This window comes from Apium graveolens, chromosome 9, assembly GCF_009905375.1.
Source record: "Apium graveolens cultivar Ventura chromosome 9, ASM990537v1, whole genome shotgun sequence".
NCBI lineage: Eukaryota > Viridiplantae > Streptophyta > Magnoliopsida > Apiales > Apiaceae > Apium > Apium graveolens.
This window is the reverse complement of record NC_133655.1, coordinates 37,234,940-37,251,955: the sequence shown is the minus strand read 5'-3', so window position 1 is coordinate 37,251,955 and position 17,016 is coordinate 37,234,940.

Below are 17,016 nucleotides of genomic sequence, written 5' to 3'. Positions count from 1 at the left end.
CGAGTGAAGCGGTTTCAACAAGGGTTGAAGCCAGAAATAAGGAGTGGAGTTGTAGCTCCACAACTCAAGACTTATACTTCGGTATTTCAGGATGCCTTAGTGTTAGAAAGTGACCAGAGATTAGCTGCAAAGGAGCAGGGTGAGAAGAAAAGAAAGTTTAAAAGTGGACCTGCTAAGTCAGAATCAGGTGTAGCAAGTCAGAAGTTCCAGCATTGGTTTGGAAATAATAAGATTAAGAAGTTTAGAACACATAATTTCCCCCAGGCTAGGCCTAGTATCACTTCAGTTAGTTCTACCCCGACAAGGTTTAGCAAGCCAGTGATCGATTGTAAGATATACGGGAAGAAGCATAATGGTCAGTGCCGAGAAAATATCAATTATTTTAAGTGTGGCCAGAAGGGTCACTATTTCACAGAGTGCAAGTCTGAGACTCAAGGAGTAACTTGTTTTAGTTGCGGCAAAGTGGGGCAAATTACAAATCAGTGACCCAAGGTAGTGTCAGAAGGAGCGTATCCCAAGGACCAGCAACCAGTACTGCTAGAGCTAGAACCTTTAAAATGATCAAGAAATCTCCAGCTCATGATTCTGATGTAGTTGCAGGTACGCTTTCTCTTAATTCTGTACATGTTAATATTTTATTTGATTCGGGAGCGTCCAAATCTTTTATATCTATGAACTATGTGAGTAAATTACAATTGATGTTGGAAGACCTAGATGAACCTTTAACCATAGAGGTGGCTGATAAGGATAAAGTTCCCATAAGTCAATTCTGTCCTAAGTGCTCCATAGAGATTTCAGGATATACTTTCCCTGCTGACCTAATACCATTTGAGTTAGGAGACTTTGATGTTATTTTAGGCATGGATTGGTTGTCTCTATATAAGGCAAATATTAACTGTGAGAAAAAGAGAGTTGTTATATACACCCCAGATATTAAAAGGATCAGTTATCAAGGACAGAGGCAGGATAAAAAGTTCCTTTCAGTATTGCAAGCAAAGAGATTGTTACGGCAAGGATGTGAGGCGTATTTGGCTCATGTAGTGGATATGAAGAAAGAGACCCCTACTTTGGATCAGATTTCCATGGTAAGAGAATTTCCTGATGTCTTCCCGGAAGAGTTACCAGGATTACCACCTGATCGAGAGATAGAGTTCTCCATTGATTTGATGCCCGGAGCTAAACCAGTTTATAAAGCTCCATTTAGCTCAAGTGGAAATAAAAGAATTGTCCAACAACTTCAGGAACTATTGGATAAGGGAGTTATTGGACCCAGTATTTCTCTGTGGGGTGCTCCAGTGCTATTCGTAAAGAAGAAAGATGGAAGTATGAGGTTGTGCATTGACTACAGAGAGCTGAACAAGTTGACAATAAAGAACAAGTATCCTCTGCCACGTATCGACGATCTATTTGATCAGCTTAAGAGGGCATGTTATTTTTCGAAGATTGATTTAAGGCCTGGTTACCGCCAACTGAAGATAAAGCCCGAAGATATTCCTAAGACTGCATTCAGGACAAGGTATGGCCATTATGAATTCTTAATGATATCGTTTGGATTGACAAATGCGCCATCGGCTTTTATGGATTTAATGAATAGGGTATATAAGGAGTACTTGGATAAGTTTGTTATTGTATTTATTGATGACATCCTCATATATTCAAAGACTCCAGAAGATCACGCAACGCATCTACGGATTGCCCTTCAGAAGTTGAGAGAAAAGCAACTATATGCAAAGTTCTCCAAATGTGAGTTTTGGTTAACGGAGGTACAGTTTCTTGGACATGTGGTGAGTAAGGAAGGTATCAAAGTGAACCCTGTAAAGATTGAATCCATATCCAAGTGGGAGCAACCGAAGACTCCGACGGAAATAAGAAGTTTTCTTAGATTAGCTGGATATTACCGAAGGTTTGTAAAGGAATTCTCTAAAATTGCATCCCCATTAACCAAGCTAACCAGGAAGAATGAGAAGTTCATTTGGATGGAGAAGTGTGAAGAAATTTTCAAGAATTGAAAAGGAGGTTAGTGTTAGCTCCAGTACTAGCATTGCCAGATGAGACGGGAAACTTAGTGATTTATAGCGACGCTTCTTTGAAAGGATTGGGTTATGTACTAATGCAGCACGACAAAGTAATCACCTATGCCTCCAGAAAACTAAAGCCTCACGAGCAGAAATATCCCATTCATGACCTTGAGTTGGCAGCTATAGTGTTTGCTCTGAAGTTGTGACGTCAGTATGTGTATGGAGAGAAGTGTGATATCTATACGGATCATAAGAGCCTGAAGTACATATTCACGCAGAAGGATTTGAACATGAGATAGAGAAGGTGGCTGGAATTGATCAAGGACTACAATTGTTCAATTAACTATCACCCAGGTAAAGCCAATGTGGTGGCTAATGCCTTGAGCAGAAAAGAGAAGTTGAATATGGTCCAGATTGCGGAAGAGTTGGCACTAGACTTAGAAAGAATGGGATTGAAGTCCGAGTACCAAGTGAAAGTCAGGAGCAACTATATGATATTACCTTCCAACCCGTGTTGATGGAAAAGATCAAAAGGTGTCAAGAAGGAGTTATGGAACAGGAATTGGATAATCTGACAGAAGAAGAGTTGTATACTCAAAAGGATAACCAAGGTTTGTTTAGATTTTCCTCTAGAGTTTGGATTCCTAATATGTCGGAACTGAAGAATGAAGTATTACACGAAGCACACAACTCTAGGTTTTCTATCCACCCCGGTAGCACTAAGACGTACCAAGACTTGAAGAGAAACTTTTGGTGGCCAGGAATGAAGAAGGATATTGCCAATTGGGTTAGCAAATGTCACATATGCCGGATGGTAAAAGCGGAACATCAGCGACCAAGCGGATTGTTACAACCTTTGGAGATTCCCTAATGGAAGTGGGAAGAGATTGAAATGGATTTTGTAATGGGGTTGCCAAAGACGAGAGCAAATCACGACGCCATTTGGGTAATCATTGATAGGTTGACCAAGTCAGCGCATTTTCTTCCGATCAATGAAAGGTATTCTTTAGAAAAGTTAGTTAAGTTGTATTTGGATGAGATAGTGGCCAAACATGGGGTTCATGTGTCTATTGTGTCTGATCGAAACCCGAGATTCAATTCCAGGTTTTGGACCAAATTCCAAGAGTGTCTAGGAACTAAGTTGAATATGAGCACCGCCTATCATCCTCAGACAGACGGTCAAAGTGATAGAACGATTCAGACCATAGAGGATATGTTGAGAGTTTGTGTTTTGGATTTTAAGGGAAATTGGGACAAACATTTACCTTTAATTGAGTTCTCGTACAACAACAGCTACCATGCCAGTATTGGAATGCTACCCTACGAAGCTTTGTATGGACGTAAGTGTAGATCACCATTGTATTGGGATGAGGTAGGAGAAAAGAAAGTGTTAGGCCCCGAGTTGGTTCAGCAAGCCAGAGATGCGATAGCATTGATTCGGAAAAGGTTAGAAGCAGCCCATGATAGGCAAAGAAAGAATGTAGACTTTACATCGAAAGGATATAAACTTCGAGATAGAAGAACTGGTGTTACTAAAGGTATCACTGTGGAAAGGGTTAGTACGATTTGGTCAGAAAGGAAAACTTAGCCCCAGATTTATAGGACCATTTGAGGTTCTGAAGAAAGTAGGAAAGATTGCCTATGAGATAGCGTTGCCGCTGCAATTGCAGTATATCCACAATATGTTCCATATATCTATGTTGAAGCCCTATATTCCTGATTCGAATCAAGTCATAGAATATGAACCGATTGAGCTTCAGCCAGATTTGTCCTACGTGGAACAACCAATCCAAATTTTAGACCGTAAAGAGCGAGTCCTTAGGAATAAGTCGATCCCCATAGTGAAAGTCTTGTGGAGAAATCCTCGAGTAGAAGAGTCTACTTGGGAGTTAGAGTCGGACATGCTTGATAAATATCCTCATTTGTTTAGCTAAGTCAGATTCTGGGGACAAAATCTTTTTAAGGGGGAAAGGATATAATGACTCGTGTATTCTCTTTTATTATTATATTTAAAAGTGTAATAATGGAATAAATAATTAAATAAAAGGTGTGTATTGATTATTATTTATTTATTTATGGTTTGTTGGTATATGGATTGGATTTTGTGATTTATTATTGAGATATGTGGTTTTGTTATGCTTTTAAAAGTGATTTTATCACCGTTTTAATTCCATAAATATTTAAATTGTCTCTAAAATTTGTTTTATAATTTTATAATTTCAATAATTATTTTTAGGACTTTATAAAATTGAGAAATCAATATTTCACTAATTATTTATATTTAAATGACTTTCTGAGTGTGCATATTTTACAAATTCCATATCTAATTCCAGAATTCTTCAAAAATCACGAAACTCATATTTTATTAAGTTCATAATATTCTGGGAATTTTAAAATTATTTTGGAAATTTTTGGGATTAATTTCACTCGCGCATTATTTCATTTAATTGTTAAAAGCGGGTACAAACTGCATTTCAGAACTTGTTTTAAAATTACAAAATTTATGTTTTTATAAACTTCAGGACAATTATGACATTTTAAAACTATTTTCGTAATTTTTGGAGATTATTTTATGTGCACCTCGGTACAATTATTTGCGAAAGCGAGCCAGAAATTCGAACCATTCGATATTAGGGGACATGTATCAAAACTTTATATAAAAATTTTGACACGTATCCTCTCCAATTGATACGTGTTAGCAGGAAGTTAAAAAAGAAAAAAAATAAAAATAAATAAACAAAAACCCACCCCACCCCCTGTTTCTTCCCTTTCGACCATGTTAATCTCTCATGTCACTCCTCTTGGTTTCTACTCTTCATCTCACTCTTCTTCTTCTTCTCTATTCTTTCTTTTTCTTTCTCCTGTGCCCGCTCCGCGGCGGTTCTGTTGCTTCTCCGGCTCGTTTTCCCGGTATTCTCTCGGTTCAATTCTGTTGATTAATATATATGCATATAATTATATATGTGTGTATAGTAATTGATGGTTGTTGGATTATAGTTGGTGGCTGCCTTCTGTTTTCTCGGCTGTGCTTTTATTTTCCGGTGGGGCGCGCGTGTTGTGCACGTGTGCTTGTCGGATTAAAATTTTAATATTTTTTATTTTATTTCTGCAGGGAATTTCTTGAGTAATTTCATGGAATAAATAATTCGTGCAGAATAAATTAATTTTGTATCGGTGAAATTTTTGCGTTGGAGTTCGAGTAATCGAGTGCCCCGAGAATTTTGTCGTCGTCCGTGATGACTTTGTACGAGCGGACGGTGGATGGTGATGACGTTGTTCTGGGTCCTAATTTTTATAAACAAATAAAACAATTTATATAAAATATTTTCAAAATTTAATAATTATTTGTATTGCGAGTTGTATTGACATGTGAGTTGTATGGAATTGTAAATTGTTGTGATTGTTGAGATTGACATCGATTGTAATCGACGGGTAGGCTTATAAACAAAAGAGTGGCTGCCAAAATTTTCTAAAATTTATTTTTAAATGTACTCTATTATATTAAACATTTTACCCCTATTTATATGCGGACTATGTGATTACGTGACTACGTGTATAATTACTATACGAGTCGGGATATCAAATTGGGTTATTAGTGTTTGAGGATGTCAAGCATGTCGATATAACTGATTAGGGTATTCTGTATTTATAGATCCCAGTCGAGTTTCGCCAGGACCGAAGTCGGCGTAAAAGCTACTTAGGGTTTCCGAAAGTGTTGCAAGGCAAGTAGCCTTGACCATTCTTTTATGGTTCAGTACGTATGAATAGCTAATGTTTTAATCTCGTAATGGAACAGAAATGTTTTAAGTTACGTATCCCCGGTAGTTATAAATCACTATTGTCAACCTGTTTTGGGGAAAAGTAACTTCAAAAGGTACCTATCTCGAATGAAATGATTTGCGAACTAGATTTTATATGTGTGCTGTTAAAAATGAATGATTTTTTGAAATGAGATAGGTACAAGTGTTTTGAAAACTGGATAAAACGATCAGATATGGGATACATAGGGGCCAGAGTAGGCCTATTGAGGTGGCATAAGAGGCTAATTCGGTTGCGTGCAAATTATAACTGATTAGTCCAGCAGGTGAGAGACCTAGCTAGTCTCTGAGTTTCGGAACAGGTAAATGGGATGGCAGTTAGAGCCGTCTGGTGTTGATAGCCTGATCAGCTGTCTTCACATATCTGTTACGTTTCTGATTTGGCTTTGTGATTCCTGTAAGGGTATAAGTACTTGATACACTGGTTTTATAAATGTGAATAGCCTGCTAAAATTGGACTCTTGTACTTACACAGCACAGTAATAAGTTTTTTTTTGTTAAAAGCATGCTAGCCAATGATATCTACTTATCTCAGTTTTTCATTATATAATGTTGTTCGCATGATTACAGCTATGTTCCTATCATGGTTTACATTATTGTTTTTATCTTGTTATTCATATATTGGTACCGCTGAGCGATTATGCTCACCCTTGCAACCTGTTATATATATATCGTAGATGCCTAGATTACCAACCAGACCTTGGCAGAACCGTGTTTCAGCCCCTTCAGGACCCGGCTCCTCAGAGGTAGTTAGTATCAGGCCACGTGCAGTCTGATGAGTTGCTGAATAAGTTAGTGTGTGTCAGACTTTTGAATAAATGGTTTGTAATAATGTGTAGCTTGGATCATACTTGAAACCGGATCGGATCTTGGTCCGGGGTCGCGTTAGTTTATTTTAATAATAATCTTGTTGTTTATATTTATGGTAAGTGTGTTTGGTGACATCAACTCCTGACCCCGGGGTTGAAGCCATCACATCTATCAAATCCACTACCGTTTTAGTTAAAGGACTACATTCTTCTGTCTCTGCATTAAAGGAAGATACTGTTAAAGAGAGGAGCTTGCTGATCTTTCTGTGACTATCAAAGGTACAAATAAAGAAAGTGGTTTGCTAAAGAGAATGTTTAGCTTGGAAGCAAAACAAGATCAAATGTCTGAAAAACTGACAGCTTTGGAAGCTGGTCAAATTGCTAAAAATTCCAAGTTGGATGTTATTTTATCTCTTCTACAGAGTCTAGATGCCAAAAAGGGGGAGATAGTATCAAAGAATAAATGTCAACCTGAATCAGTTTTGAAGAGAAATACCAATTCTAATGATGATGGCGATGTTCAGTGGCATTTATGACACTTATTTATACTCTAATAAGCTTTGAGTTGGTGTATTTGTACTCAAGTTATTTGTGTTTTAACGCGTTTTCAAGTGTTTTCGAATTTCTGGCTTTACTTCGTGAATCGGGTGAATTAGCATTGTTTTGATGCTAATATGGTGTTTAGGATGTGCTGGAATAAAAGCTTGAAAGACTGGCTCGAAGCTACAAGGAATAAAGAAGAAGAAAAAAAGAATTTTTGGCAGAAGGCAGGCTCGCCCGCACTGCTGTTGAGCGCGGCAGCGCCGGGAGAACAGAAAGTCAGCGCGCCCGCGCTGGGTCGGGATATTAAAATCCTGATTCCACTACAATTCGATTTGCTGGACTCCTGGGATGCATGCACTGCTATATAAACATAACTTAGGTCATTTTTTAGAGACATCAAGCAAGGAGAAGACGACAAGAGATGTTTTGGGCACAATTCAACAAAGGCGAAGACGATCTAGTTTATTCTTGTGAATCTTTGTTTTAAGTTTTAATTTGGATGCTTGTTTCTTGTTTTGCTGAATCTTTACTCTTGTTTGTACTTTGGTTTATTTATTCGTATAAAGACTACGTTTGCTATATCATGTTTTCATTGGAACCCACGTTGGTGATGAGTTCGATCATGGGCTAATCGTTATCGTGGGGTTCTAGCGGATTTATTTATGGATTTCTTTAGTTAAATTGTTTTGATGCCTTAGTATTTGGTGATTGTATGTTATCCTAGTATTGGTTGTGCGTATTCGTTTTATGAGTGTCACGAACTTATAAGATAGTATGTTAATTCTTAATGAAGCGAAAGTGAATTTAATGATTTAGAACTTGTCATGCTAGCATAGGTTCATGTATTATTATGCATGATTCGTAGATAATTTTAACCATCTTACTTGCCCTTTGTAATCAAGATAGATAACATGTGCTTGAACCGTTATGTTGTCAAATTCTATAGACATATAGGGTCTCAATATAATTGGTGCATATTCAGCTTCTATCTCTTTTGTGGATGTCTGGTAGAATGGTACTCATGCAACAAAAGTTTGCGTTTATCAGTTTCGTGTTGTCTGATTAGTGTCATCACCATTGCATGCTAAAGTTAAGAACAATAAGGCTATTGAATGAAGTACTTAATGAAGTTAGAATCCCATGTCTGTCATATATATTAATAAGCCAATCTTATTCTCGTAGTTATAATAGTTAGCATAATTCTTAGTTATAAACAATCTTAATTTGTTATCGTTTTAGCATTGGATAATAACCATACATTGTTTCTTAGGTGCGTAAATTAAATAGTTAACCATTATAGTCTCTGTGGGAACGAACTAGAAAAGATTCTACACTAATTGTGAACTCGTATACTTGCGTGTAATATTAGCGCGTGTTTAGCGACTAACAGGTGATAAAGAAGAAAATGAGACATCTGATGCTATGAAAGTTGATACTGTGAAAGTTCAATCTGGAACTGGAATTCAATGTCAAAAGAAGACACAGTCAACTCAAGTCTCGAAGGATATATCACATGGATCTTACATGGAAGCTTCTTTTGTTACTCCTAGTTCAATTCCTGAGTACAAAGATACTAATTTTGATGATTTTCCTGACATTGAAAAAATGATAGTGATTCCTGATTCTGTGAAGACTGAAGAAAAAATTCTATTTCGAATGGAATTACAGATTCTCTCTGCTTATGTTGAAGCTGTTAATGTTGAAAACTTCAAGGAAGAAGAAATGGTTTCTAACATAGAAAAAAGGGCCCGAAAAGGAAAAAACAGAATAGCCGTTGATAAAGCAGATCAAGAATACAAGAATATGCTTAAAAGATTTGAAAGGAATAGATGGAGGAGTACAAATAAGAAGATGTTGCAAGAAAAAGCAGAAAGGAGAGCTCAAGTATTTCCAAAGATCAAGAACAAATACAAATGGAGAAAGGTTGATAATCTTAATTGTAATGATAAATTGAGTTTTACTCCTGGAGGAATAAGGCTGGATGGTTTACTTAGTTCTAATACCATGGGAGATAAAAAAATCTTGGCTAGAACAAGCTAAGAAGCTGAAGTTATTTGAACCATTCACAAGAGCTGGAATAGGACATCATGAAGCTAATCTTGTCAACTTAAAGTTGTTGAACTTCACACTTGCCAATAGTCCAGATCAGGAAATAACTGTTGATCATCTGGATAGACTTAAAGCTGTGAAGATTATTCTTGACAAACATGATGGTTCTGAATCTAAACAAAAGATCTTACTCTTATTGCAAAATGATCAAGTTCAATTTCTATTACTTGATGAACTGATGATCATGTCTACAAAAGAATTGAAGTACATTCATTATTTGCTAAGAATTGAAGATGAAACTTCTAGTTTATGATCAAACATAATTTTTGCAAATATCATAAGAAGGATAGTGGATGATGTTCGATATTATTTCGGATCATATGTTCCTACATACATCAATTTTAGAGGTCCAAAAGTCAACATGAAGAAAGGTGAACCTATCATTAAAAATGTTCTTACTCAGAGACATATAACTATGAAACTTGATGGAAGAAAAACTTGTTATGTTTAACTGAAAGACATGATGACAGAAAGAGAACAAATCAGAAGTCTAAGGGCTGCTATCTATCAATTATCTGACAAAATAGAGTATGAAAAGAATTTGAAGATCAAGTTAGAAGATATTTTATTGAAAAGGATTGACGACAGAGTTAAAGTTTTTGTTTAGAGATACTGCAGAATCTATCAAGAAATATGAAGATCTACATCTAAAATAAGGTAAGATTTATACTACTTATTTTTTTTATCTGGTTTTTGGCACTAGAATTCTATTAGAATTCATGCTTATTCTGTAAAGCATAAATTGGGGGATATTGTTGAGAATTGGCTAAGTCAAAGATCAGGATCTATGTCACAATCAGGATATGATCAACTGCCGTAATATGATTATCCATTGAAAGCTTTGATATCATCCGTTGATATACATAAATGGTTATCCGTTGAAGCTAAAGCATTTATCCGTTGATCAAAACTATCCGTTGAAGAATGACTTGGATTATAAGTCATGACTGCGAGATAAAACAGAAGGTGCTGATTTATAGGATCGTAGTTGATTTAGATATGTAAAGTATTAGAGTTATATTGCAACATATCTTGTAATTGATAGAGGACTGATTTTGTAGTTGTGTAGTAATATAAACATATAATAGGTTATCACAATGTATAGTGCACAACTCGAGTATTCATATAACCTAGCAGCTCTTAAGAATATTGTTCTTGGGAGAGTTTTGTAACATTTTATTAAAGATCAATATAATCTGTTATTTGATTCATCTGTTCTTACTTTACTTTCATAATCGATTTGTTTAGTAATTGTATCCAACCCCCCTTAAACAATTACTTCACTGGGAAATAACTCATGAGGGGGGGAGCTATCTAAATCCTCTCCAATTCAATTAGAGGTTCCTCATATAGGGACTACTCCCCTCAAAACCCTTGTTGAGATTGCTCTGTCAATTGGTGTTTTATACTCAATTTATTTGTGTATTTGATGTTTTTTTGTAATGTTTTGCATTTCAGGGCATGGTCGGAAGCAGGAAGGGTTTTATAATGATTTTATGCTTGGAAGAGTGTAGGGAAGGAGCTTCGGATGATTGCGCAAAGAAACCAGCAAAAGAAAGCAAAAAAAATATTTCACAGGGCGGCCCCGCCCAAGTACAGAGCGGTCGGCCCGGTTTGCAGTTTGTCAACGCGCCCGCGTTGGGATAGCGCGCAGTCATGCCAGGTCGGCTTTTCAGAATCCTGTTGCTACTATAATATTGATCTGCTGGACTTCTGGATTGTTTTGGGCTGGTATTTAAAGACAATAAAAAGATGTTTTTCACAACGGAGATTAAGGAGAAGACGGCGAGAAGACCTAGGAGCACAAATACAACGAAAGAGAAGAAAAGCTTGTTTTTACTTGTAATTCTTTGATTGAGTTGTAATCTTAGATGCTTGTTTTCTTGTTTATTGAACCTATTACTGTTGATTACATACTTTGATTATTTATTCAATTTATAAAGACTTAGATTATTATACCATGTTTTCATCGGAACCCACGGTGATGATGAGTTTGGTTATGAACTAATCGTTATCGTGGGGTTTTAGCAAATTTACTTATGGATTTCAATAGTTAATTTGTTTTGATATCTTAGTGTGTGGTGATTGTATGATATCCTAGTATTGGTTGTGCTTATTCGTCTTATGAGCATCGTGAACTTATAAGATAGCGTGTTAATCTCTATTGAAGTGAAAGTGAATATAGGGATTTAGAACTTGCCATGCTAGCATAGGTTCATGTATTTGCTTTGCATGATTCATAGGTAATTTTAACCATCTTACTTGCCCTTTGTAATCATGATAAATAACTTGCGCACTAAACCGTTATGTTCTCAAATTCTATAGACATATAGGGTTTCAATATAATTGGTGTCTATTCAGCTTCTATCCCTTTTATGGATGTCAGGTAGTAGGGTATTCGTACAATAAAAATTGGCGTTTACTAGTTTCGTATTATCTGATTAGTTGTCATCATTATTGCATGTTAAGGTTAAGAACAATGACTTTGAATGAAGTAGTAATGAAGTTAGAATCCCATGTTTGTCTCATATAAGTAATCCAACTATTTTATTCTCTTAGTTAAAGTTAGTTAGTATAATTTCGTAGTTATAAACAATCTCAACTTGTTATCATCTTAGCATTGAATAATAACCATACCATTGTTGCATAAGTGCATAAAGTGAAGTTAACCTAAAACAGTCTCTGTGAGAACGAACTAGAAAGAATTTCATATTACTTATGAACGCGTATACTTGTATGTAAAATTAGCGCCTGTTTTCATCCCAACAAGTTTTTGGGTTGTGTGGTGAACCTGCCACATTTCAGAGATGCATGATGGTTATTTTCTCTGACATGATTGGTCAGAATGTTGAGGTGTTCATGGATGATTTTTCTGTGTTCGGGGATTCTTTCGACGAGTGCTTGCAAAATCTTGGTGTAGTTCTTAAAAGGTGTATTGAGACCAATCTCGTTCACAACTGGGAGAAATGTCACTTTATGGTGTATCAGGGCATCATTCTTGGACACAAAGTCTCTAGTAAAGGTCTTGAGGTGGATAAAGCTAGGGTGGGGGTCATTGAAAACCTTTCTCCACCAATTTCTGTCAAGGGGATTCGCAGTTTTCTTAGTCATGCGGGTTTCTATAGGCGGTTCATCAAAGACTTCTCTAAAATCTCTAAATTGTTGTGCAATCTACTTTAGAAATATGTCCCTTTCAAGTTTGACGATGAGTATCTAGCTGCTTTTGAGAGCTTAAAGAAGAGTTTGATTACGGCACCTGTCATAACTACACCTGATTGGAATGAGCCTTTTGAAATGATGTGCGATGCAAGTGACTTTGCAGTTGGAGCAGTTCTTAGGAAAAGAAAGAACAATATATTTCATATGGTCTACTATGCTAGTAAGACCCTCAATGGTGCACAACTAAATTATACTACTACTGAGAAGGAACTCTTACCCATTGTCTATAGTTTTGAGAAGTTTCATTCTTATTTGCTTGGGACGAAGGTGACAGTTTTCACTGATCACGCTGTTATTCACTATCTCGTCTCAAAGAAGGACTAGAAGCCTAGATTGATTCGGTGGGTTCTTCTACTTTAGGAGTTTAAGTTGGAGATCAAAGATAGAAAAGGTACTGAGAATCAACTCGCTGATCATCTCTCTCGGTTAGAAGATCCAAGAGCGACTTCACAGGATAAGACATTGATAAATGAGTCTTTTCCCGATGAGCAATTGTTTGGGGTGCAAGAGGAAGAACCGTGGTTCGCAGACATTGTGAACTACCTTGTGAGCAACATTATGCCCCCGGACTTGTCTTCTGCTCAAAGAAAGAAGTTTCTTCACGAGGTGAAGTGGTACATGTGGGATGTGCCATTTTTTTGGTAAGGATCTGACCAAATCATCAGGAGATGTATTATGTACAGCGAGACGGAGGGTATCTTGCGAGACTATCATTCAACTGTTTATGGAGGTCATATGGTGGAGAAAAGACAGCAGCTCGTATCCTTCAAGCAAGATTCTTCTGGCCTATATTGTTTAAGCATGCGCATCGGTTCGTTTTGAAGTGTGATCGCTGCCAGCATGTTGGTATTATGTCCAAGAGGGATGAGATGCCTCTTAATGTGCTACTCGAGGTTGAGGTCTTCGATGTTTGGGGAATTGACTTCATGGGGCCGTTTGTCTCATCTTGCAATAATCAGTATATCTTGTTGGCTGTTGATTATGTGTCAAAATGGGTGGAAGTTAAAGCTTTGCCGACGAATGATGCGAAGGTAGTACTTAATTTTCTTCACAAGCAGATATTCACAAGATTTGGGACTCCAAGAGTCATAATCAATGACGAGGGATTGCATTTATGCAATCGCAAGTTCACTGCTATGATACAGAGATATAATATGAATCATCGCATTGCTACAGCCTACCATCCTCAGACTAATGGTCAAGTTGAGGTATCTAACAGAGAGATCAAGCATATTCTAGATATAGTTGTATGTTCATCAAGGAAGGATTGGTCTTTGAAGCTGGATGAAACTGTTTGGGCTTATCAAACGGCATACAAGACTCCGCTAGGCATGTCTCTGTTTCAATTAGTTTATGGTAAAGGATGTCATTTGCCTGTGGAGCTTGAGCACAAGGCGTATTGGGCTTTGAAGAAACTGAACATTGATATGGATGCAGCTGGTAAGAAAAGGATGCTTCAATTGAATGAACTTGATGAGTTCCGACTTCAAGCGTATGAGAACAACAAAATGTATAAGGAAAAAGTTATCAGCGCGCCCGTGCTGGGATAGCGCGCGGTCGTGCCAGGTCGGCTTTTCAAAATCTTGTTGCTACGAGAATTTTGATCTACTGGACTTCTGTATTGTTTTGGGCTGGTATTTAAAGACAATAAAAAGACGTTTTCCGCAACGAAGGTTAAGGAGAAGATGGTGTAACACCCCCAAATCCGGGGTCGGGGATCCGGGTTGTCACGAGTTCCATTTCCCTTAATAACACCCAATCTTAATAAACAATCAACTACTCTGTACTGTGACCCCACAATAAACACACACACCACAAGTTATAGTCTCAGAGATGAATATCCAAAAATAACACGAGTCATTTTATTCCAAAATTATATGCCATTACACCTTAAAAGGGTTTCTGAATAAATTTACATTTTTTTGCCATTATTACAATTGATAAAGATACATAAGTCTGGTACATCAACAGTTGAAAACCTAGCCTATTGATAGTTACTACCTCGGCTACAACGACATCAACGCCTACTGGAAACTGCGGAACATTTCCTATCCGCTCGCGAATTGGGAGCTTGGTTCTGTTCATCTTGTCTATCTGATATTGTGTGATGAAAGAAGAAAGCAAGGGTGAGCAACAAGCCCACCGAAATAATATGTATAATAATTAACAATATGTGAGCATTCTCATAGTACTCATGAAAGTCTTGGTCAAGAAGAAATGAACCAAGTTGATATCTTAACGTGACCAAGTCGCAAAATATTCAGTATATATATATATATACTTTTCACAATCTTTGAAATCTTCTGACATGTATAATATATACAGAGTTACAGTTTATAACTGTATAAAAATATCGTTGCAAGGTGAACTCATATATCTAACCTTGTCTCAACGTTTTTCTAAAAATCTTTGTCATTCATACGACAATCATTAACTAGATATAAGTTTAAAAGATTAAGTTACAAGATACTCCAATATACTTATATCATTTCCGAATACTACTTGAACTACCACCGTTCAATGTATAAATAATACATCCCATAGATTAAGCTACAAGACAAAACTTGTATAGAATCAATCTTTAAAATATCATCAAAATAAAATGAAGTTACGAGATACTTCATTTGATGCAAACATCATTTTGAAAACTTGACCCTGCCAACACTCATCAATCGCCCAACCGTAGCCTTTCTATCGAAGTGCTCTGGGTAGTGTTGCAGAAATATCCAATTGGATGATGAACTCATTACGGGAGTTTGCCGCTCCAGGAAGACCACTTACGATGATCAGTCGTAGTAGTGCAACCCCACCATTTTCTACATGTAGAGGAGAACCTGTCGAATTTACTTGTCAACCGAACACTGGACTCCTAAGGAATGGACCGTCTTAGCGGAACTTCCAGGCCATTTGGGCCAATATAATAAGGCTGGGTCGGCGCCACTCGACCACTTACGCCACTCCTAGTTCAGATGAAATCCATGACTCTGAAACGTAAAGCTCGTTCCCCCTTTCCCCAAGTAGAAACTTGTTGATATGGCTCCACCAAGAAGTCTTATCTAGTTGGAAAGGAGAACTCACCGATATTTCCCAGGCGATGCCTGTTAATGGATTAACTTGTTCCAAGAATTTTACTTCCCGAGTGTTGGGTAAGTAATCAAAAATTCTTTTATCAAAATAGCAACCTTGTTGCGAATATACAATACACCACAGAGCCGGATCCCTCAGGTTTTGAGCGAGTATTTAAATCCCCTTCGAAAGGAGGATCTTAAATATAAAAATGAGTTTTGGGATCCGCTCTAACTTTTAAAATCATTTTGAAGACTCGCAAAACATTTTTAAGAATGTTTGGAGTGATGCTGATTTAATAAAATAAATCAGTCCCAATATATTAGGATATATCTGAATATTTAAATAATATTCTCATAAAGAATAATCTTTATAAAAATAATTGAAGTAGAAGTTTTAAAACTTATACTTGCAATGAATATTAAATAACCAAAGATATACTTATACGAAAGTACTATCTTTATTTGAATAATCAAAGTGAGTTTGATCATCGACACATTATTCCTTAATAAAATAAAGAATAATAATTAGTAATTAATCGGAGTCATAAGTCCTCGAATGAATATTCAAAATAATATTCATTAATAAAATAAACGGAGTCATAAGCCCTCGAATGAATATTCAAAATAATATTCATTAATAAAATAAACGGAGTCATAAGCCCTCGAATGAATATTCAAAATAATATTCATTAATAAAATAAACGGAGTCATAAGCCCTCGAATGAATATTCAAAATAATATTCATTAAATAATATAAAGGAGTCATAAGTCCTCGAATGAATATTCAAGTAATATTCATTAAATAAAATAAAGTGAGTCATACATCCTCAATTGAATATTCAAATAATATTCATTCAATAATATAACTGAGTCATAAGCCCTCGAATGAATATTCAAAATAATATTCAATAAAATAATATAAAGTTATCGAATAAACCTTATTCGATTAATAGTTTTTAAAACTATAACCATATATATATATAATATATATTATACTCGGGAACATCGACTCCCGGTTTAGAAATATGTTCACCTTTTTATCCCCTATACTAAGGGTAACTCAAATACCGCTTATCTCTATCATAGGTATTATGCAACTATAAGTATTTTAACCAACAGATATATAATTCAAGAATATGAAACAGGCATGCATATATACCATATCACATGCTACAATATATCGCAAGAATTTGCTAATAACAAATATGCATTTATCGCAAGATCATGCATATACACATATACATCACAACAACAGTTATACGGGTAGAAAACTTGCCTGAGTGCTCCCGGATAGACTTAAGCTTAGAGTGGGTCTAATAACCTCTGAAAAACAACATAAGTCGGAATTAAACCCCAGTCGGTTAAGAAACTAGACTTTAACCATTTAGAGTCCTAACGTTCGCTTTCGCGCTTAACGATTTACTTAAGTCGC